We start from the raw sequence: 22836 nt of genomic DNA, 5'->3' as shown, positions 1-22836 counted from the left end.
GTGTTCACAAAAAAACTTGTCTGTGACTGTTTACAGCAGCTTTATTTATAGTCACCACAAACTGGAAAGAACCTGAATGACTCTTAGCTGGGGAATGGATAAACTGTGATATATCTATACAATGGAATACTCTTCAGCAATAAAAAGGAACTATTCACATATGCAGTAATGTGAATGAAATTCATTGGTATTATGCTCAATGAAAGAAACAAAACTCAAAAGGCTGTAGTCTGTATGACTGCATTTGTATGATGTTCTGGGGAAAACTCAAAACTATAAGGACAGTGGGGAACAGATCAGTGATTGCCTGGGGATAAGAGTAGAGAGAGAGTGAGCCGGGTGCAGTGGTTCATGCCTGTAATCCCAGCACTTTGGGAGGCCGAGTTGGGGCAGATCACCTGAGGTCGGGAGTTTGAGACCAGCCTGACCAACATGGAGAAACTCCGTCTCTATTAAAAATACAAAATTAGCCAGGTGTGGTGGCGCTTGCCTGTAATCCTAGCTACTCAGGAAGGCTGAAGCGGGAGAATCGCTTGAACCTGGGAGGTGGAGGTTGCGGTGAGCTAAGATGGCACCATGGCACTCCAGCCTAGGCAACAAGAGTGAAACTCCATCTCAAAAAAAAAAAAAAAAACTGTAGAGAGAGAGTGGCCAAGTGCGGTGGCTCACGCCTGTAATCCAGCACTTTGGGAGGCCGAGGCGGGCAGATCACGAGGTCAGGAGTTCAAGACCAGACTGGCCAACATAATTAAACCCTGTCTCTACTAAAAATGCAAAAATTAGCTGGGCATGGTGGCGCGCACCTGTAGTCCTAGCTACTCGGAACGCTGGGGCAGGACAATCGCTTGAACCTGGGAGTCGGAGGTTGCCATGAGCCGAGATGGCACCACGCTGCACTCCAGCCTGGTGACAGAGCGAGACTGTCTCAAAAAAAAAAAAAAAAAAAAAATGTAGAGAGTTTGACTGCAAAGAGATAGTATGAGGAAATTTTTGGGGGGTGACATGACTGTTCCATGTTTTGATTGTGGTTGTGGTTACACGACTATGCATTTATGATAACTCTTAGAACTGAACACTAAAAGAGTGTTTGTTTTTGTCTGGGCGGAGAAGAGAGGCTTTAAAGACTAATTCCAGAAATGTAATTCCCTAAATACATTTGAATTTTTAGCTTAATTTTCTTTTTTAATATGTTTTACATAATTAAAAGTGAAAAGTCTAGAAAATTTAAATCCTTTTGAATTTATTTTACTTAGAAATGCAGTTGTGGGTTTTTTGTTTTGTTCTGTTTTGTTTTGTTTTGTTTTTGAGTCAGAGTCTTCTCTGTAGCTCAGGCTGGAGTTCAGTGGCACAATCACAATTCACTGCAACCTCTGCCTCCGGGCTCAAGCGATCCTCCCACCTAAGCCTCTTGAGTCGCCGGCACTACAGATGGCGCGCCACCATGCCTGGCTAATTTTTTGTGGGTATATATTTTTTTAGAGATGGGGTTTTGCCATGTTGCCCAGGCTGGTCTTGGACTCCTGGGATCAAGTGCTGGTCACCTCAGCCTCCCAAAGTGCTGGGATTACAGGTGTGAGCCTCTGTGCCCAGCTCACTTTGTTTTTTTGAGACAAGGTTTCCCTCTCACCCAGCTTCTCGGGAGGCTGAGGCAGGAGAATCGCTTGAACCCAAGAGGCGGAGGTTGCCGTGAGCTGAGATCACGCCATTGCACTCCAGCCTGGGCAACAAGAGTGAAACTCTGTCTCAAAAATAAAAAAAAAATTTGAATTTGACCTTGATTTCTCCTTACCCTTTATCCGACATATCTGGTTGGTCCCAGTTCTGATTTTAACATTGAAGGTCTCCTAAATCTGCATTTTTTCATTTGTAACATACTGCCAAATTCTTGGATGAGACCTTTTTTATTTCATATTTCGACAGTTACAGTAGCCTCCTAACTAATCTGCATGTCTCGAGGCTTATCACCTCTCTCTAGTCTGTCCACCACACTGCCACAAGAGTGATCTTCCTAAGCTGTAAGATTACTTATGCCCTTTCCCTTTAAGGCCCTGGTGCCTGATACGTAGCAGATGCTTGATTCCATCATCCTGCCTCACTTTATTATATTTTTGCTCAAGCTATTTTCTTCCAAGGACATTTCTTCCAAAATAGACAAACATAACCAATTATCTGAACAAACATAACCAAGACTCTCCTAATTAAGCTTTAGGATTTAGCTCATAGTTAATTTCTTCTGTGAAGTCTTCCCCATTCCCAAGGCACTATTAATCACTCTTGCTGATGGGCTACTCTGACATTTTACTATCCTGCTAACATTACCTTTATTATTGTTTTTTACGTTGTTTAAAGGGCAACATCTCATTCTATAAAATAAAATGCATGTTCCTTACATTTGTTATTTAATTGCCATTCTGTTTCCTCATCTGGATTGTGAGCTTTTTGTAGGTAGGGGTTATGCCTTTTTCACTTTTTTTTTTAATAGACAGGATCTCACTGTGTTCCCAGGCTTGGAGTGCCATGGCATTGTCATAACTCACTGCAGCTTCTAAACTCTTGGGCTCAAGCAATCCTCCTGCCTCAGCCTCCCAAGTAGCTAGGACTACAGATGCAAGCCAGTGTGCCAGCTAATTTTTAAAATATTTTGTGGAGATGGGGTCTCAATATGTTGTCCGGACTGTTTTTTTTTCTTTTTTGAGACAGAGTTTAATTCTCCACCAGGCTAGAGTATAGTGGTGCTGTTATAGCTCACTGCAACCTCAAATTCCTGGGCCTAAATGATCCTCTTGTGTCAGCCTCCCAAGTAGCTGGGAGAGTAGACACAAGCCACTGTGCCTGGCTAATGAAAAAAAATTTTTTTTGGCCAAGACAAGGTCTCGCTATATTGCCCATGCTGGTCTCAAGCTCCTGGCTTCAAGTGACCCTCCCACCTCAGCCTCCCAAAGTGCTGGGATTACAAGTGTGAGTGCTTGGCCCTTTTTTACCTTTTTAATGTCAGCACCTAACAACTAAGCCTGCCAAATATATTGAGTTTCTACTGTGTTTTCAGCATTGGTGGTACACAAAACAAGATAGACAAAGTCCCTGCTGTTATGGAGCATACATTCCAGTGAGGGCAAACAGACAACAAACAGCTTTTTTTTGTTTTTGTGTTTTGAGACGGAGTTCCGCTCTTGTTGCCCAGGGTGGAGTGCAATGGTGCGATCTCGGCTCACCACAACCACAACCTCCGCCTTCCAGGTATGAGCAATTCTCCTGTCTCAGCCTCCCAAGCAACTCAGATTACAGGCATGCACCACCACGCCCGGCTGTTTTTTTTGTATTTAGTAGAGACGCGGTTTCACCATGTTGGTCAGGCTTGTCACGAACTCCTGACCTCCAGTGATCCACCGGCCTCAGCCTCCCAAAGTGCTGGAATTACAGGCGTGAGCCACCGTGTCCAGCAACAGACAGCTTTTTAAAAATCAGTTAATGGCCGGGCATGGGTGGCTTATGCCTGTAAACCCAGCACTTTGGGAGGCCGAGGCAGGCAGATCACTTGAGGTCTGGAGTTCAAGACCAGCTTGGCCAACATGGTGAAACCCTGTCTCTTCTAAAAATACCAAAAATTAGCTGGGTGTGGTGGCATGAGCCTGCAGTCCCAGCTATTCAGGAGGCTGAGGCAGGATAATCGCTTGAACCGGCAGGCAGAGGTTACAGGGAGCCAAGATCGTGCCACAGAACTCCAGCCTGGGCTACAGAGCAAGACTCAGTCTCAAAAAAACAATAAAAAAGTCAGTTAATGGCCGGGCACGGTAATCCCAGCACTTTGGGAGGCCTAGGTGGGTGGATCACTTGAGGCCAGGAGTTCAAGACCAACCTGGCCAACATGACGAAACCCCATCTCTACTTTTATACAAAAATTAGCTGGTCATGGTGGTGGATGCCTGTAATCCCAGTTACTTGGGAGGCTGAGGCAGGAGAATTGCTTGAACCCTGGAGGCGGAGGTTGCAGTGAGCCAAGATCGTGCCACTGTACAGCCTGCGAGATAGAGCGAGACTCCATCTCAAAAATAAAACAAAATAAAAATCAGTTAATGATAAATACTATAAAGAAAAATAGAGGATGTGATAATATGAAATGAATAGCTACTTTAGATTGGGAGACTATCTCTCTGAGGATATGGCATTTAAGATCTAGGAGTATATGAAGATCAGCAGATCAAACATTATAGTGCAGAGCACCTAAGGAGGAATGAACTTGGTATGTTAGAGGAACAGAAATCAGGCCAGTATTGTTTGAATACGGTGAATGAAGGAGAGAATGACCAGAGATGAGAAAGGTAGAGGCTACATGACAGTGAGATTTGGAAGCTAGGGTAAGGTGTTTCGTTTCCTTTGGAGTGTTTTTTTTTTTTTTTTTTTAGATGGGGTCTCACTCTGTCACCTAGGTTGGAGTGCAGTGGCGCAATCTTGGCTCACTGTAACCTCTACCACTGGGCTAAGGGATCCTCCCCCCTCAGCCTCTCAAGTAGCTGGGACCATAGGTGCACGCCTCTACGTCTGGCTAATTTTTTTGTATTTTTGGTAGAGATCAGATTTCACCATGTTGCCCAGTCTGGTCTCAAATTCCTAAGCTCAGGCAATTCACCTGCCTTGGCCTCCCAAAGTGCTGGGATTTCAGGCGTGAACCACTGCACCCAGCCTCCTTTGGAGTTTTTAAGTATGAGTATGATATGACTTGATTTGTGACTAGAAAGAATGATCAGTTGCTGTGTTAGAAATGGATTGTAGCCGGGCGCGGTGGCTCACGCCTGTAATCCCAGCACTTTGGAAGGCCGAGGCGGGCGGATCACAAGGTCAGGAGATCGAGACCACGGTGAAACCCCGTTTCTACTAAAAAATACAAAAAATTAGCCAGGCGCGGTGGCGGGCGCCTGTAGTCCCAGCTACTCAGGAGGCTGAGGCAGGAGAATGGCGTGAACCTGGGAGGCGGAGCTTGCAGTGAGCCGAGATTGTGCCACTGCACTCCAGCCTGGGCGACAGAGCGAGACTCTGTCTCAAAAAAAAAAAAAAAAAAAGAAATGGATTGTAGTGGCCGGGCGCGGTGGCTCAAGCCTGTAATCCCAGCACTTTGGGAGGCTGAGACAGGCGGATCACGAGGTCAGGAGATCGAGACCATCCTGGTGAACATGGTGAAACCCTGTCTCTACTAAAAAATACAAAAAACTAGCTGGGCGAGGTAGCGGGTGCCTGTAGTCCCAGCTACTCGGGAGGCTGAGGCAGGAGAATGGCGTGAACCCGGGAGGCAGAGCTTGCAGTGAGCTGAGATCCGGCCACTGCACTCCAGCTCGGGAGACAGAGCGAGACTCCGTCTCAAAAAAAAAAAAAAAAAAGAAAAAGAAATGGATTGTAGTGTGGGCGCGGTGGCTCACGCCTGTAATCCCAGCACTTTGGGAGGCCAAGGTGGGTGGATCACTTGAGGTTGGGAGTTCGAGACCAGCCTGACCAACATGGGGAAACCCCATCTCTACTAAAAATACAAAATTAGCTGGGCGTGGTGGCGCATGCCTGTAACCCAGCTACTCAGGAAACTGAGGCAGGAGAATTGCTTGAACCCGGTTTGCGGTGAGCCGAGATCACACCATTGCAATCTAGCCTGGGCAACAAGAGCGAAACTCCATCTCCAAAAATAAATGGATTGTAGAAGGAAGCAAGGAGACCAGTAACAAGGCTCTTTGCACGAATCACATGAGACTTTATGGTAACTTGGACTGGGGTGATGGTATAAAAGCTGTGGAAAGGTGGACAGATTTGGCATGTCTTTTGGAAGTGAAGTTGACAGGGCTTGCTTTGGGATTGTTACAGGTAATAAGGAATCATGGATAACTTCTAGATTATTGACTGGAGCAACCAGGGAAGTAAATGGTTGATGCTGTTAATTGAGATGAGTAAGCCTAGCAGAATATAATTGTCTAGAATTCTTGGACAGTGGTGGCTCATGCCTGTAACCCAGCACTTTGGGGGCTGAGACAAGAGGATCGCCTGAGCCCAGGAGTTTCAGACCAGCCTGGGTAAGATAGAGAGAACCCGTGTCTACAAAAAATAAGAAAGTTAGCCATGTGTGGTGGTACATGCCTGTGGTCCCAGCTACTTGAGGGGCTGAGGTGGGAGGATGGCTTGAGCCCAGGGGGTGGAGGTTGCAGTGAGCTGTGATTGTGCCACTACACTTCAGCCCTGGCAACAGAGTGATAATTTGTCTAAAATAAAAAAAAAAAAATTGTCGGCCGGCGCGGTGGCTCATGCCTGTAATCCCAGCACTTTGGGAAGCCGAGGCGGGTGGATGGTGAGGTCAGGAGATTGAGACCATCCTGGCTAACTCGGTGAAACCCCGTCTCTACTAAAAATACAAAAAATTAGCTGGGCATGGTGGCGGGCACCTGTAGTCCCAGCTACTCAGGAGGCTGAGGCAGGAGAATGGCATGAACCTGGGAGGCAGAGCTTGCAGTGAGCCGAGATTGTGCCACTGCACTCCAGCCTGGGTGACAGAGCGAGACTCTGTCCAAAAAAAAAAAAAAAAAATTATCTTTTGGTCCTGCCAGGTTTGAGATACTTATTAGGTATCCAAATGGAGAAATTAGATAGGCAGTTGGATAGAAATGCCTGGCATTCCTAGGAGAATTCTGAGCTGAAATAGATAGAATTTGAAGTCATGGAATTTAATCAGGAGGTCATCTACGGATGGTTTGTGGCTAGAGAAGAGCAATTTGAAAGAGAAGGACTAGCTAGTGAGGTAGGTGGAAAACCCAGAAAGTGATGCTATAGAAGGCAAGTAAAGAAGTGTTTCAAGAAGGGAGTGGTCAGCCTGGGTAACATAGTAAGACCCTGTGTCTACAAAAAATAGAAAATTAGCTGTCTGGTGGCACATGCCTGTGGTAGTCCCAGCTATTCAGGAGGCTGAGGTGGGAGAATTACTTGAGTCTGGGAGGTTGAGGCTGCAGTAAGCAGTGATTGTGCCACTGCACTCCAGGTGACAGAGCTAGACACTGTCTCAAAAAAAACAAAAAACAAAAAACACGGAGTGGTGAGCTCTGTTGAATGCTATATAGAGGTCATGTAACAGAGAAGTACTCACAGGATTTGACAAGCTAGGGACCTAGGGATTATTGGTGACTTCCAGTAGACCCGTTCATTGGAGTGGTGGAAATAGAAGTCTAATTGTAGTTGATTGAAGGGGAAAAGTAAGATGAAGAAACATTTGATCATTTTTTTTTGGTTTTTTTTTTGGTAACAGGTTTTGGTATCCAGTTTCTTTGAAAACTTCCTGTGTCATTGTAACTAAGTACTTACCTGTTTGTATTCCAGTTGAATATGTGGCTTCCCGCCCCCCGCCCCCACCCCGCAAGACGGAGTCTCGATCTCTTGCCCAGGCTGGAGTGCAATGGCGCGATCTCGGCTCACTGCAACCTCTGCCCCAAGTTCAAGTGATTCTCCTGCCTCAGCCTCCTGAGTAGCTGGGACTACCTGCGCCTGGAACCACGCCTGGCTAATTTTATTTTCATATATATATATAATATATATATATTTAGACGGACTCTTGCTCTGTCGCCCAGGCTGGAGTGCAGTGGCGTGATCTCAGTTCAGTGCACCCTCTGCCTCCTGGGTTTTAAGCAGTTCTTTCTGCTTCAGTCTCCCGAGTAGCTGGGATTACAGGCGCCTGCCACCATGCCCAGCTAATTTTGTTTTTTTTTTTTTTGAGTTGGAGTTTTGCTCTTGTTGCCCAGGCTGGAGTGCAATGGTGCAATCTCGGCTCATTCCAACCTCCGCCTCTTGGGTTCAAGCGATTCTTCTGCTTCAGCCTCCCAAAGTGCTGGGATTACAGGTATACGCCACCGCATCCGGCTTAATTTTTGTATTTTTAGTAGAGACGGGGTTTCACCATGTTGGCCAGGCTGGTCTTGAACTTCTGACCTCAGGTGATCCACCTGCCTCAGCCTCCCAAAGTGCTGGCATTACAGGTATGAGCCACTGTGCTGCCCGGCCTTTTTAAAAAATATTTTTAGTAGAGACAGGGTTTGGCCAGGCTATCTCAAACTCCTGACCTCAAGTGATCTGCCCGCCTTGGCCTCCCAGAGTGCTGGGATTACAGGCGTGAGCCACTGTGCCCAGCCTGACTATGTATTTGTGTTGAAGTAGTATCTTTCAGTGTTTTTGTACCATTATTTTATTTTATTTATTTATTTATTTTGAGACAGAGTCTTGTTCTATCGCCCAGGCTGGAGTGCAATGGTGCGATCTCGGCTCATGCAGCCTCCGACCCCCGGGTTCAAGCGATTCTCCTGCCTCAGCCTCCTGAGTAGCTGGGATTAGGGCATGCGCCACCACGCCCAGCTAATTTTTGTATTTTTAGTAGAAATGGGGTTTCACCATGTAGGCCAGGCTGATCTCAAACTCCTGACCTCCTGTGATCTACCTGCCTCGCCCTCCCAAAGTGCTGGGATTACAGGCATGAGCCACCTCTCACCCAGCCCTGTATGATTATTTTAGATGGACTCCTATTTCCAAAAACCTGCTTTAACTACTTTTATGAGCAATACAGGTAACTGATGAGCGAATGAGACTTTTTATAAGGGTTAGACCCTTGGTCTATAAGAAAAGCAGACTGACTTGACCTTGATCTTAAAGTACATCAGTTTTCTCAGCTGTCAAATGAGGATAACAGGACCATTTTGGCTCATTGGGTGGTTGTGATGCATGACTACCAATGAAAATAATTGTAAAACACTTTTGCAAGTTAGTGTGATATAAATGCTAAATAATAGTTCTTTATTGGGATGTTGTGAAAATAAGCAACTTGCTATCTATTGGAGGCCTTAAGTTCCTTTTGAGGAGGCAATATATTTTTATAAATACTATTATATCACTTTAGAATGTGCATATTATTAGAGTTTTGGCCAAGCACAGTGGCTCAAACCTGTAATCCCAGCACTTTGGGAGGCCAAGGTGGGTAGATCACGAGGTCAAGAGTTCGAGACCATCCTGGCCAGTATGGTGAAACCCTGTCTGTACTAAAAATACAAAAATAAGCTGGGCATGGTGGTGTGTGCCTGTAGTCCCAGCTACTTGGGAGACTGAGTCAGAAGAATCGTGAGTCCGTCTCAAAAAAAAAAAAAAAAAAAAAAAAAAAGAGTTTTACCAGGCTGGGCACAGTGGCTCATGCCTGTAATCCCAGCACTTTGGGAGGCCGCGGCAGGTGGATCATTTGAGGTCATCAGGAGTTTGAAATAAGCCTGGCCGACATGGTGAAAACCCATCTCTACTAAAAATAAAAATAAAAAAATTAGCCGGGTGTGGTGGTAGGTGCCTGTAATCCCAGCTACTAGGGAGGCTGAGGCACGAGAATTACTTGAACCCGGGAGGCAGAGGTTGCAGTTAGCGGAGATCATGCCACGGCACTCCAGCCTGGGTGACAGAGTGAGACTTCGTCTCAAAAAAAAAGTTTTACCATCTTTGGCTGGGCGCGGTGGCTCACGCCTGTAATCCCAGCACTTTGGGAGGCCGAGGCAGGCAGATCCCGAGGTCAGGAGATCGAGACCATCCTGGCTAATACACAGTGAAACCCTGTCTCTACTAAAAATACAAAAAAATTAGCCGGGCATGGTGGTGGGCACCTGTAGTCCCAGCTTCTCTGGAGGCTGAGGCAGGAGAATCACTTGAACCCGGGAGGCGGAGCTTGCAGTGAGCCGAGATCGTGCCACTGCACTCCAGCCTAGGTAACAGAGCGAGATTCCGCCTCAAAAAAAAAAAAAAAAAAAGAAAAGTTTTACCATCTTTGCTTTTTGGTTCAGGTGAGGAATGAATTCCACCTTATGGTAGTTACAGTGCTGAATGTTTAAAGGACTGATGGGAGTGACTTATTGTGTCTGTATTTATAGCATCACAGCCAATCAGTAGAAACACTCACACACAAAAAATCACTGAAAAAACATTTTAACTTGCTATAGGTAACACTGTAAACACATTTTAATGCAGGATTAGGTAATTGTTGCAGTTAGACTTTGAAGAGTGACATGGTGCCGTTTTAGACAAAACTAACACTCCTTGTTCCATACCAGAGTCTAAATATAGAATCAGTGGCATCATTACCTATAATGTACTTAGGAAGTACATTGAAATTTGAATCTGTTGGACTAAATTTTTCTCAGCCTTTTAAGTGACATTAACAATAGAGGAAAATTGGGATGTAGTCTAAAAGCTGGTAAGGAAAACTGAAATGGTTATGGGATAGTCTGCTGACTGCTGGGAACTTTACCCTGACACCTCAGCTGGGATCGTATATATTGTTTTCAGTATAGGGACCTGTGTGTTGCTAATTTTAGAACAAAGTAACATGAATTTTTTTTAGCTTTATGCAGGTTGGAATGGAATTTTTTTTTCTGGAATTTGGGTTCTTTCACAATTCATTACCTTTTTGTATCAAGGACAAGTGAAAGACTTAGGTTTCTTTTCCTCTTTGATGGGAGGATTGTACTTGTTTTTGCTGGACCCAGGCATTATCTGCTTTTCTTTTGCATTTGCATTTGGTGACTGCTAAAAGGGTCCTTGAATGACATGCTTTCACAGCAAAGACAGTCGACTAAGTTTATTTTCTTAGAGACGTTTTATTTCTGTGGTTGTATTAAGACTCCCTGTTATTTGCTTTCATCATTGGCTTGTTCATTCTAGGCTTAGGGATTGGCTTCAGCTGTTTTACATTCATAGGCACAGGTTCATTTTATATTCATATTTTAGTTTTCTTGGATTTAATTTGTAGCTTACCTGTATCCATTGTATTGAATAGTTTCCTTCCTAGATTAGGTATTTCATAAAACTGAATATTTTTATTACTTATGCTTGACATCTTTATCATTTTTTTTTCATTCAAAATAGCCCAAGTTTCTCTGGAAGCTTGCAGCTGGCAGTACTATCAAGACAAAATGCCTTTAGGACTGTATGGAGAAGGCACTTTCCACCACTACCTAACAATATGGAATATGTATAATTTTTGACTCTGTATATCTGCTGTGATTTACTAGCTCATATTCTTTGAATATTTTCCCCTTTGGTTATCTGTCTTCCTCTTATTTACTTATTAAAGTTCTTTGTATATTGTGGCATTCAACTCTTTCTTTATATGATGTAAGTATTGTTTAAGGCTATGAATAAGAAGTGAGAAGGGAGGCTATTGCATTAAATGCTAATCCAAGATGGTGTTTGGTTAAATTGTTTTATTGTTTGCCTTGATTATTTGAGCAATGGTAAGCTTCTTTTGTCTCTCCCTTTCCAAAGATGCATATAAAAGCTCCTTCTGTCTGAAGTAAAGTGTTGGCTCTGTGTTGGTTATAATTTGCTTTTTCTGGCTTGCACAGCCTTCTTTTTGTTTTCTGTCTTCTGACAGATTATAGGATTGTGGGGAAACAGCGTCCAGGGCTTTTTCAGGAACTGTGCCATTTTATCTACGGGAGAAGCCATTGGCTTTGGCACTAGAAGGGAATTGGCTGTGCATTTAAAGATGCCAAATCATGCTCGATTCACAAGTTTGCTGTCTCATTTTGTCTATGTGTGTGAAACTTTTTCAGGATTTTGGCTTTTTACTTTTTCTACCATGTGCTACCCCATCAGTATGAAAAATTAACAACTAACCCCTTCTTTCCAGCTCTCTACTCCCAGAACATACAACCCAAACATCCTAAACCATAAATGATGGAGCAGTCATTTTGAAGATTCGGGAAAAATAAACCATACAAGTGTTTCCCTATGGCACTCTTGTGGTGACTTTGAGCTTTAATTCTGGTTTATCAGTCATTCCTGTAGAGTCTTTTTATTTTTTTAAAGACAGGATCTTACTCTGTCACTCAGGCTTGGAGTGCTGTGGCACGAACATAGCTCACTATAACCTCGAAGTCTTTACTCCTGGGCTCAAATGATCCTCCCACCTCTGCCTCCCATGTAGCTGGAAGTATAAACCACCCCCTACACCCCACCTTCATGCCTTTTAAACTGCATACAATAGATTTTGAAGCCTAACCAACTAGTTATTTTAGCAAATCTTCTTCACCAGATAATGCTTCTACTTTTTACAGATAGAAGTTTAAAGATACCATCTAGATATAGGTTATTTCCATTTAGATTAAGGCCAGAAATGTTATTAGGAGAAAAAGCCAATTCGGATAGGCTGGTTTGTCTAGTGTGAATTATTATATATAGGCGCATGTTTTTCTTCTCTCTTCCAGGAATGATTATCTTTCTGTCCTGTCCCATATCCATAGTCTCCCAAAGTCTTGGGTTTGATTCTCTACTCTGCATTCTCTGTTGTAGTTTGCCTATTATTATAATAATAATAATTATTATTTTTTGAGATGGAATTTCACTCTTGTTACCCAAGCCAGAGTGCAATGGCAGAATCTCGGCTCACTGCAAACTCTGCCTCCTGGGTTCAAGCGATTCTCCTGCCTCAGCCCCCCGAGTAGCTGGGATTATAGGCGACCAACATAGCCAGCAAATTTTTTGTATTTTTAGTAGAGGCAGGGTTTCACCATGTTGACCTGGCTCGTCTCGAACTCCTGACCTCAGGTAGTCCAGCCTCAGCCTCCCAAAGTATTGGGATTATAGGCATGAGCCTCTGCGCCTGGCCTTATTATTATTATTATTAATTTTTTTTTTGAGACAAGAGTCTTACTCTGTTGCCCAGGCTGGAGTTCAGTGGCGCGATAATTGGCTTACTGCAATCTGTCTCCCAGGTTCAAGCGATTCTCCTATCTCATCCTCCTGAGTATCTGGGATTACAGGCATGCGCTGCGGCGCCCAGCTAATTTTTGTATTTTTGGTAGAGACGGGGTTTTGCCATGTTGGCCAGGAAGGTCTTGAACTCCTGACCTCAGGTGATCTGCCTGCCTTAGGCTCCAGAAGTGCTAGGATTACAGGCATGAGCCATCGGGCCCAGCCATTATTATTTTTTGAAACAGAGTTTCACTCTCGTCGCCCAGGCTAGAGTGCAATGACACGATTTCGGCTTGCTGCAACCTCCATCTCCCAGGTTCAAGTGATTCTCCTGCCTCAGCCTCCTGAGTAGCTGGGATTACAGGCACCTGCCACCACGCCCAGCTAATTTTTGTATTTTTTAGTAGCGATGGGGTTTCACAATGTTGGCCAGGCTGGTCTTGAACTGCTGACCTCAATTTATCCATCTGCTCGGCCTCCCAAAGTGCTGTGATTACAGGTGTGAGCCACTGCGCCGGCCTTATTACTAATTTTTTTGAACAGGCACGTCTTCCCTAACTAAACTAAGTACTTTAAAGACAAAGACCACATCTTATTCATCTTTTTGTCTCTGGGGTCTAATAGAATTGCAGGCATACAGGAATACAGTGCGTATTTGGTGATGTTAGTGAATGAGTAAAACAAAATCCCAGATTTTATTTGGATTTTTATACTCCCCTCTAGTGTCTGAAACAGAAAGTGCAGCCAGTTAAAAGCCTTTAACTACTGTTACACCTTGCTAACTTTGAAGTGATAATGCCAGGAATTCCCTTTAAAAAAAAAAATACTACAGTGTTTTTCTCAGACCTACTGTTCTCTTGAAGTCCAATGAACAATAAAAGTTTTATTAAAGTTTCTATGCTCTGTGTCATGGGTGTTTGAATTCTGTAAATATCACGTAGCAGTTCTTTATGAGGAAATTGTCTTTTAAAGACTTTGCCTTCTTCTCGGGTTCAGTCATTGTTTTTGTGTGTGTTTGTTATTCTGTTCTGGGACCTGTATCGTTTTTATTGGAGTAAATTAAGTGTCAAAGTTACATTTTATTGTATTTTTGGTTGTTATAAATGCCGTTTAGGAAATTTGCAAAATAGGGTGCTCAAGAAATGATGAGGTGCAAACTGATCAGTCTAGAGGGATGTTACCTAAACTAGTTTTTAGGCTAGCCTATTGATCTCTTCCATCTATTTTTGAGAGGTGTTTATGTTTTACTATCTTTTTTTTTGTTTGTTTTTGAGACGGAGTCTCGCTCTGTCGCCCAGGCTGGAGTGCAGTGGCTGGATCTCAGCTCACTGCAAGCTCCGCCTCCCGGGTTTACACCATTCTCCTGCCTCAGCCCCCTGAGTAGCTGGGGCTACAGGCGCCCGCCACCTCGCCCGGCTAGTTTTTTGTATTTTTTAGTAGAGACAGGGTTTCACTGTGTTAGCCAGGATGGTCTCGATCTCCTGACCTCGTGATCCACCCATCTCGGCCTCCTAGAGTGCTGGGATTACAGGCTTGAGCCACCGCGCCCGGCCATGTTTTAATATCTTTTACTGACTGTAAAAGTAAGACATGTTCAACATAGTTTAAAGATGACAAAATCTGTAATTTCACTAAGTTAACGTAGTAAAAATGACAAAATTAATGCTTTTTATTTACTTATATTTTGAGACGGAGTTCCACTTGCCCAGGCTGGAGTACACTGGCGCGATCTCGACTCACTGTAATCTCTGCCTCCCGAGTTCAAGCAATTTTCCTGTCCCAGTCTCCCGAGTAGCTGGAATTACAGGCCCCCGCTACCATGCTGGGCTATTTTTTTTTTTATTTTTTATTTTTTGTAGAGATGAGGTTTCAACATGTTGGCAAGGCTGGTTTTGAACCCCTGACCTCAAGTGAGCTGCCCGATTCGGCATCCCAAAGTGTTAGGATTACAGGTGTCAGCCACCATGCTGTGCCTTAATTTTTTTTTTTTTTTTTTTTTTTTTTTTTGAGACGGAGTCTTGCTCTGTTGCCCAGGCTGGAGTGCAGTGGCATGATCTCAACTCACTGCAACCTGCACCTCCCAGTTTCAAGCGAGTCTCCTACCTCATCCTCCCGAGTAGCTGGGATTACAGATGTGCACCACAACTCCCGGCTATTTTTTGTACTTTTTTTAAAGTAGAGACGGGGTTTTACCATGTTGGCCAGGCTGATCTCAATCTCCTGACCTTGAGATCTGCCTGTCTCAGCCACCCAAAGTGCAAGCCACTGCACCTGGCCTGCTTTTTTATTGTTTAAAAGATACAATAAAACAAATTCTCTTTTTCACTTCTCCCTAACTATATACTTACTCTCTCAATGATAACTACTGTTGACAGATTGGTTTAACATCTATATATTATGTTGGACCAAGAGATGTATATTCATATGTGCTTAAAAAAAATAGATGTGATGCTGGGTGCGGTGGCTCATGCTTGTAATCCCAGCACTTTGGGAGGCTGAGGCAGGTGGATCACCTGAGGTCTGGAGTTCGAGACCAGTCTGGGCAACATGGTGAAACCCCATCTCTACTAAAAATACAAAAATTAGCCAGGCACGGTGGCTCGTGCTTGTAATCCCAGCTACTCGGGAAGCTGAGGCAGGAGAATGGCTTGAGCCCGGGAGGCAGAGGTTGCAGTGAGCCAAGATTGTGCCGTTGTACTCCAACCTGGGCAACAGAGTGAGACTCTTAAATCTTAAAAAAAAAAACAAAACAGGGATCAGCCTAGCATGTTGGCTCATGCCTGTAATCCCAGCACTTTGGGAGGCCGAGGCGGATGGATCACTTGAGGTCAGGAGTTCGAGACCAGCCTGGCCACCACGGTGAAACCCCGTCTCTACTAAAAATACAAAAATTAGGCCGGGCGCGGTGGCTCACGCCTGTAATCCCAACACTTTGGGAGGCCGAGGTGGGTGGATCACGAGGTCAGGAGATGGAGACCGTCCTGGCTAACACGGTGAAACCCCGTCTCTACTAAAAATACAAAAAATTAGCCGGGTGTGGTGGCAGGCGCCTGTAGTCCCAGACTGAGGCAGGAGAATGGCCTGAACCCGGGAGGCAGAGCTTGCAGTGAGCCGAGATCCCGCCACTGCACTCCAGCCTGGGCAACAGAGCGAGACTCTGTCTCAAAAAAAGAAAAAATAATACAAAAATTAGCTGGACGTGGTGGTGAGCACCTATAATTTCAGCTACTTCGGAGGCTGAGGCAGAATTGCTTGAACCTAGGAGGCGGAGGTTGCAGTGAGCCGAGATTACACCACAGCATCTCGCCACTGCACTCTAGCTTGTGCAACAGAGTGAAACTCCGTCTCAAAAATAAATAAATAAAATAAAACAGGCATGTCATACAGCTCCTTTTCCGTCTTCCAGGAGTACAGAGGTGGTTATATATGAAATGTTTTGAGTTCCAAGGTAGCCTAGACTGCTTAAAGTTTCGTTTTGTTTTAAATTATAGTAGTGTTTGGGGCGATTAAGCAGTGTTGTAGAGTGTGATGTAGATATTTAATGTCATGCGTTTGCAAGAACTCTGAACAAAAACGACAATCTAGGTAATAGCTTGCCTTCCCTGACCCCGTTTCCTTTTTCTTTCTTTTTTTTTTTTTTAGTTAGGGTCTTACTCTCACTCAGGCCAGAGTGCAGTGGCATGGTCTCTGTTCACTGTGTTCTGCCAAGTAGCTGGGACTAGAGCATGAGTTACCATGCCTAGCTACGTCTAAAATTGTGGTAGAGATGGGGGTCTCACCATGTTGACCAGGCTGGTCTCGAACACCTGGGTTCAAGTGATCTGCCCGCGTTGGCCTCCCAAAGTGCTGGGATTACAGGTGAGACACACCGCGCCCGGCCAGTTTTCTTAAATGAGCCCCATGTAGTGCTCTATCACTACCCCCAAGAAAACATACCACAGTGTTTAGCGTGTTCTATTCCAGTTAGTTCTATTCCAATTGGTGATTGAAGTGTTGGTGCAACCTGCCAGTTACTCTGAGCCTGGTGGTTGCTGAGAGTATGTTCCCCATAATATTAGGTATATGATTGAACAAGGATTAGGTGTTTGCTTCCTAGTTGTACTGAAACCTGCTTGGGATTTAACTGGATTGGATACATCCAGCTAAATACATTGGATGTTTTGTATCTGAAACAGGTTGGAGCCAACTATGTGTGGTTTTTTTTGTTGTTCTTTTTTTTTTGGCCAATGATTTCATGTATTCCCTTCTCCACCCCACCAACTTCTAGATACATACTTTCACAACATGCCTCCACCCCCACCCCTTAATTTCTGCGTCACGGGAAGCAGGAGTTTCCGACAGGGAGGATTGATGTGTGCAATTGATTTAATATGCAATCTTAAATCCGTCCACCGTTACAGTGCAGTGCAGTTGATTAGACTAGAGGCAGAGAGGCTTGGGGAGCATCTTTTTACTGTCGAGTGTCTCCAGGTGGCAATTGCTGTTGAAGTCTGAGGCACTCTGGGAGGTATCGCGTGGGTAGGGGGGTTCTCCTAGTACCCAGGTCGAAAGTGGGAGGGGGCAGGGGCAGAAGGAGAAGGGGTGCGAAGGAGCGCAGCTTCACCTGGCCCAGCTACGGGATGCTTGGCTCCTGGCTTTGGGGTGGGCGCCGGGAGAGATGGGGGCAGCGCTAACAAAGAGGAGCCGAGTCGGGCCGGGTCCCCGGGTAGCGGGCCTATCCCGGTGGCTGACCTCCCTGTGGACCTCCCCAGTTGGCTGTTTGGCGAGTCGCTCTGCTGGATCCCTGGCTCGCCATTGGCTGTGCAGACAGGAGGGGGCTCGCGAAGAGCCAGGGTGGAGGTGAGGGGGCGGGGCTGGCTTCCGGCGGCGGCTGGGAGCAAGCGGCAGCGGGCTGGGGGAGGGGGTGTCGGCGCACCGCGGAGTCCTGCGCTCCGTGAGCCTGGCACCCGGAGCAGCCGCCTCCCCCTCCCCCTGCCTAGACAGCTAGAAGCCCCTTCTCTTCCATCCTCCTGGGGAGGGGGTGAGCTGGGCTGAGCTGCCCCAGGCGGGCGGGGCGGAGCCAGGAGCCCCACCGAGCGCTGCGGAGCGAACCTCACCTTCTTTCCAGGGCGCAAGGTGTGTGTGTGCTTTTTCTAACGCGACCCCGACTTCAGCCGACTTAACCTTGTAAGAAAAGGGGAAATGGAATGGGAAATAATATCTCTGGATCCCATCAGTTTGTTTTGCTTATCTGTTTCTACCGTTCATCATTTTTTTCCTTCCCTTCATCTCACCCCTGCAGATGGGTAAGGAGATTCAGGACTCTTATCTCTTTTTACTGATGTGTCGATATCGGTCGTATAGTAAAATGCACAGAGAAGAAAAGAGGAGCCCTGTTTTGTGTCATATCTGATGCAGTAAACCGCAATTAAAAAAAAATTAAAAAGGCAAGCTAGGAGTGGATATTTGGAACTGTACTGCATCCTTGTCCATTAAGGCTGTCTTCACCATTTTCCTCCTTGGGACTGCCTTGATCAGCAATAACAATCTGAAAGGAGAGGAGGTGCTAGTGGAAAGAGAGAGCAGCCCCAGTCAAATGGTGGTTAAAGGAAATCCTGATAGTTGTTAGCGATTAACTCTGCTGAAGTCTCTTCCTGGAGTACATTGTCACCGGCTTTGTGTAGTAGCTCATCTCTGTTGCAGAAACCTGACTAGAGCAGGCAAACTTACCTTGTTGTTGCTGAAACTTAAAAGTCTTATCTTTTTCTCTGTCGGTATATTTCTTATATTCACAGACCCTCGGAGAGATTAGTTTCTATCGTCAAAAACCAAAACCAAACTTAAAAAAACCTCCAGATGAATTTTAGTTCGTGGGTTTTTTTTTTGTTTTTTTTTTTGTTTTTTTTTTTTGAGATGAGTCTCGCTCTGTCGCCCAGGCTGGAGTGCAGTGGTGCGATCTCGGCTCACTGCAACCTCCGCCTCCAGGGTTCAAGCGATTCTCCCGCCTCAGCCTCCTGAGTAGCTGGGATTACAGGCGCCTACCACCGTTTCGGGCTAATTTTTTGTGTTTTTAGTAGAGGTTGGGTTTCACCATGTTAGTCAGGCTGGTCTCGAACTCCTGACCTCGTGATCCGCCTGCTTCAGCCTCCCAAAGTGCTGGGATTACAGGCGTGAGCCACCGTTCCCAGCCTCGTTAGTTTTTTAAAAAAGGTTCCTCTCCCCAAAGTTTATGAATTTGGGTGGCTATAGCATTACAACTTAAATGAAATTTATCTTTTTTGAGTTCCTTTGCTGCTTCATCTTAGGGGTCCCTTCTTTCTGAAGAACACCCATCTCCAGAATCGGGAACGTCTTTAGGCTTTAAATTGAGAAAAACGTTTTCAGTGGAAAATAGAAAATCCAAAGTTTTTGATGTTAGAAACAAAGGTTGTGTGTGTGTGTGTGTGTGTGTGTGTGTGTGTGTGTGTGTGTGTGTTGGGTGGCAATGTCCATAGTACACTAGCTTTAAGTGGACATTTTCTTTTTTCTTTTTTTTTTTTTTTTTTGAGACAGAGTCTGTCGCCCAGGCTGGAGTGCCGTGGCGTGATCTCGGCTCACTGCCAGCTCCACCTCCCAGATTCACGCCATTCTCCTGCCTCAGCCTCCCCGAGTAGCTGGGACTACAGGCACCTGTCACCACACCTGGCTAATTTTTTGTATTTTTAGTAGAGACGGGGTTTCACCGTGTTAGCCAGGATGGTCTTGATCTCCTGACCTCGTGATCCACCCGCGACGGCCTCCCGAAGTGCTGGGATTACAGGCATGAGCCACCACGCCCGGCCTAAGTGGGCATTTTCAACGAAATGTGTTTGGACCAGGTTTATCTTAATGTTGATTAGCAAAGAGCTACAGTACCAGAAGGGATGAATATCTTTTTTTTTTTTTTTGTGGCAACACTTTGATAAATATTAATTAAAATGCTTCAGAGTTTATGTAATGCAGGTTCAGTTTCCAAAGATTGTTCTAACTGGGGTCCACTTTTGAAAACAGAATTGATACACTGGAGCTGTCTTACACTTTTGGCTAGATTAGTGATTTTTTTCTTTGCATTGATTTATTAGATCTCTAAACAGGAGCAATTTGGGATGAAAGCAAGTATTATAAAAAATAGGGATAATGGGATAGGAAACCATTTCAGCTGTGGAAAGTAATAGGGATTAGGAAGCTTACTTTAACCTTTTTTAAAAATAAGACTTCAAGTACCTTAGAATAGACATGTTACTAAAAAATAGATTCACAGTAATCCTGTGTCAGGTTTTGGGTTTTTATGTTATTACTCACTTGTCCCTTAAGGCTCCATTAGTTGTGTTTAAATTGGGAGGGAAAGGGTTTCCCCCAGATGTTGACTTAGTTAACTTGCTACTGAGAGGGAACTGTTAAAAATCACTGATTGAAGCCTTGACAGTTAGCTAGTATATAAAACAAAGTTAGCTAGTATATAAAACAAAGTGCACTTTGATGTCTAAGGTATAGGAAGCTGGGGAAGTGACCAAAAAACCAGTTGGAAGGCAGGGTGCAATGGCTTGCTCCTGTAATCCCAGCACTTTGGGAGGCTGAGGTGGGTGGATCACTTGAGGTCAGAAGTTAAAGACCAACATGATGAAAACCCCATCCCTACCAAAACAAAAAAATTAGCTGGGCGTGGTGGTGCACTCCTGTAGTCCCAGCTACTTGGGAGACTGAGGTGGGAGAATTGCTGGAACCTGGGAGGTGGAGGTTGCAGTGAGCCAGGGTTGTGCCACTGCACTCCAGCCTGGATGACAGAGTGAGACCCTGTCTCAAAAAAAAACCCCAAAAACCAAAAACAAACAAACAAAAAAAAACAGTTGGAGGCTGTAAGATTTCAGCTTGCTTCTATCAAAAAACAAGTTGCTCTTCTATTTGATATCTAGGTGGTTTTTAAGTTCTCTACCCATGGGTGAGCAGTAAGTACAGCTTTATAAAGTTATACTTCACTCACTTTTTTATATTGCCATTTTTTAATTTTTATGTTTTGTAGAGAATAGGGTCTGGCTCTGTTGCCCAGGTTGGTCTCAAACTCCTGGCCTCAAGCAGTCCTCCCAGAGGCCTCCCAAAGTGTTGGGATTAATGTGTGAGCCACTGCATCCCTCCACACCCGATATTTCTATTTTCTTGACTGATTTTTGTGATCGCTATTTTGCATGGTGCAATAATTAGGGGTTCCTGAAAGGATTTTCCCAGGAGACAGAAGTCTATGTATAGAACTAATCATAAGTGCAAATCATATTTGCACTGATGTTCAAATATCATTTAAGGTGCATGGAAATCCTGGAATTTGGTCATCTGCAAGGAAACAACTATAGAAAGCCATAAATCTCTTAGGTTGAGGGGGCATAGTGCTGGTTGAGGTTAAAGCAATTGATTTAATTTTCTTTAACAGTCTGTTTTTATTCATCCTGCTTATTTCATTTCTTTCTTTTCTTTTTTTTTTTTTTTTTTGAGATGGAGTCTCACTCTGTCGCCCAGGCTGGAGTGCAGTGGCACGGTCTCTGCTCACGGCAGCCTCCGCCTCCCAGGTTCAAGTAATTCTGCCTCAGCCTCCTGAGTAGCTGGGATCACAGACATGCACCACCATGCCTGGCTAATTTTTGTATTTTTAGTAGAGACAGGGTTTCACCATGTTGGCCAGCGTGGTCTTGAACTGACCTCAGGTGATCCACCTGCCTCGGCCTCCTACAGTGCTGGGATTACAGGCGTGAGCCACCATGCCTGGCCCATCCTGCTTATTTCTGTGAGTCACGGCTTATAATGTGTTAAGAAAAAGGACTCTATGTTCTCTCTAAAGGGAGACTCGAGACTAATCCCCTGTTCACATCAGAAGTATAAAATGATCCCCTTGAGAAGGTGAAAGAAAAATATTGGGCCCTTGGTATTGCTTGATTCTCATAATAATCAGCTTGAGTGTTGTAAGGTTTGGAATTGGGAAAAGCTTACTCAAGGTGAGAAAATATTAGAGGCAAAAGAGACTCTGGGAATGCTCTCTCAATTGTCGAGATTTATTTAGAACAATGGATGCATTCATATGGAGATGTGGGTGATGATACTTTTTAGATTTTCAGCTTTTTCAGTCAGGTGTCAGAGACAATATTTTGTGTTTAAGCACAACCCCCTCCCCCAGGGTTTGGCTCTTGAAGCTGAATCTTTTGAGGAGGTTGTTTGTTGTGAGTCTGAATCCTGAAAGTAGAGGACTTAGTGGAGTCTGTAATCTGTTTACTAGTCAGATGAGGATGTAGAATTTATTGTTGGTGAGTTACTGAACTATTCCTAAAGAATGGTTGCTAGGCAAATTTTATCTCAGTTTAACCCTCAGTAGTTTACAGTCTGCTCTCAGTGAAGGCCAGAGCTGTCTTTCTAATGATACTGTCCTTTAAGAATCCTTGTTGGATGTGCGTGTATGTTGTTCAGTGGCTCAAAATAAAGGACTAGAATGATGTATGGATCTCTCTTCATCAGGACAATTTAACTTTTGGTAACCTGGGCTGACATTGTTACTAATTTCTCTCCTGGATCAAGTGGTTGGTGGGGTTGCTCTCCAATGTTAAGATAACACTGTGTTTGATTATTTTGTTTTCGTAGCTAATAGGGCAATGAGTAATGCATTCATTTTGGAAACAGGCCAGTGGTAACACAGCTCTTGGACCTGGACGTATGGAAAAATAGGACAGAATAAACAATTGAGGGCATAAATAATGAATCTTCCAACTGAGCCCTGGGAGAGTGAGGGAGATTATCCTCAGAGCTGTTCAATCTGGCAGTAAAAGGGAAAGAGTCCACTGAATTAATTACCCAGACTGTATTTGATACTGCAGGAATTATGAGATTGTTAGGACCATTCAAAACAAAGTTACCTTTCCAATACAAACTTTTAATCCATCTTTTTGTTTTAAACCAGACATTCAAACTGTTCATTTATTTTTTAGAATCCAGGCCTTTGTGTCTTCCTTAAACTTTGTTCTATATGTTAGCATTCTGTGAACTCTTGATGGTCCTTTTGTTTGGTCACATCTTAGAAGTTTACTTCATTAAGATTTCATGATCTGTAAATACATAAAACGTCTCACA

General features: G+C 44.5%; 1 protein-coding gene across 4 annotated transcripts in view; it reads left to right on the top strand.

Moving 5' to 3' along the window:
• Positions 1-22836, top strand: part of FAM222B (family with sequence similarity 222 member B) — a 97522-nt gene that overhangs the window by 14733 nt on the left and 59953 nt on the right. Inside the window, exon 1 of one of the 4 annotated variants that reach the window (XM_050763202.1) lies at positions 17585-17850. The exons of the other annotated variants lie outside the window; for them this stretch is intronic. The gene's annotated coding sequence lies outside the window, so the exon portion shown is untranslated. Of the gene's footprint in view, positions 1-17584; positions 17851-22836 lie in introns of those variants that run through there. 4 annotated transcript variants of the gene reach the window in all.

This window comes from Macaca thibetana, chromosome 16 (genome assembly GCF_024542745.1).
Source record: "Macaca thibetana thibetana isolate TM-01 chromosome 16, ASM2454274v1, whole genome shotgun sequence".
NCBI lineage: Eukaryota > Metazoa > Chordata > Mammalia > Primates > Cercopithecidae > Macaca > Macaca thibetana.
The sequence above is the reverse complement of the archived record's forward strand: the minus strand, read 5'-3'. Positions and strand labels throughout refer to the sequence as shown.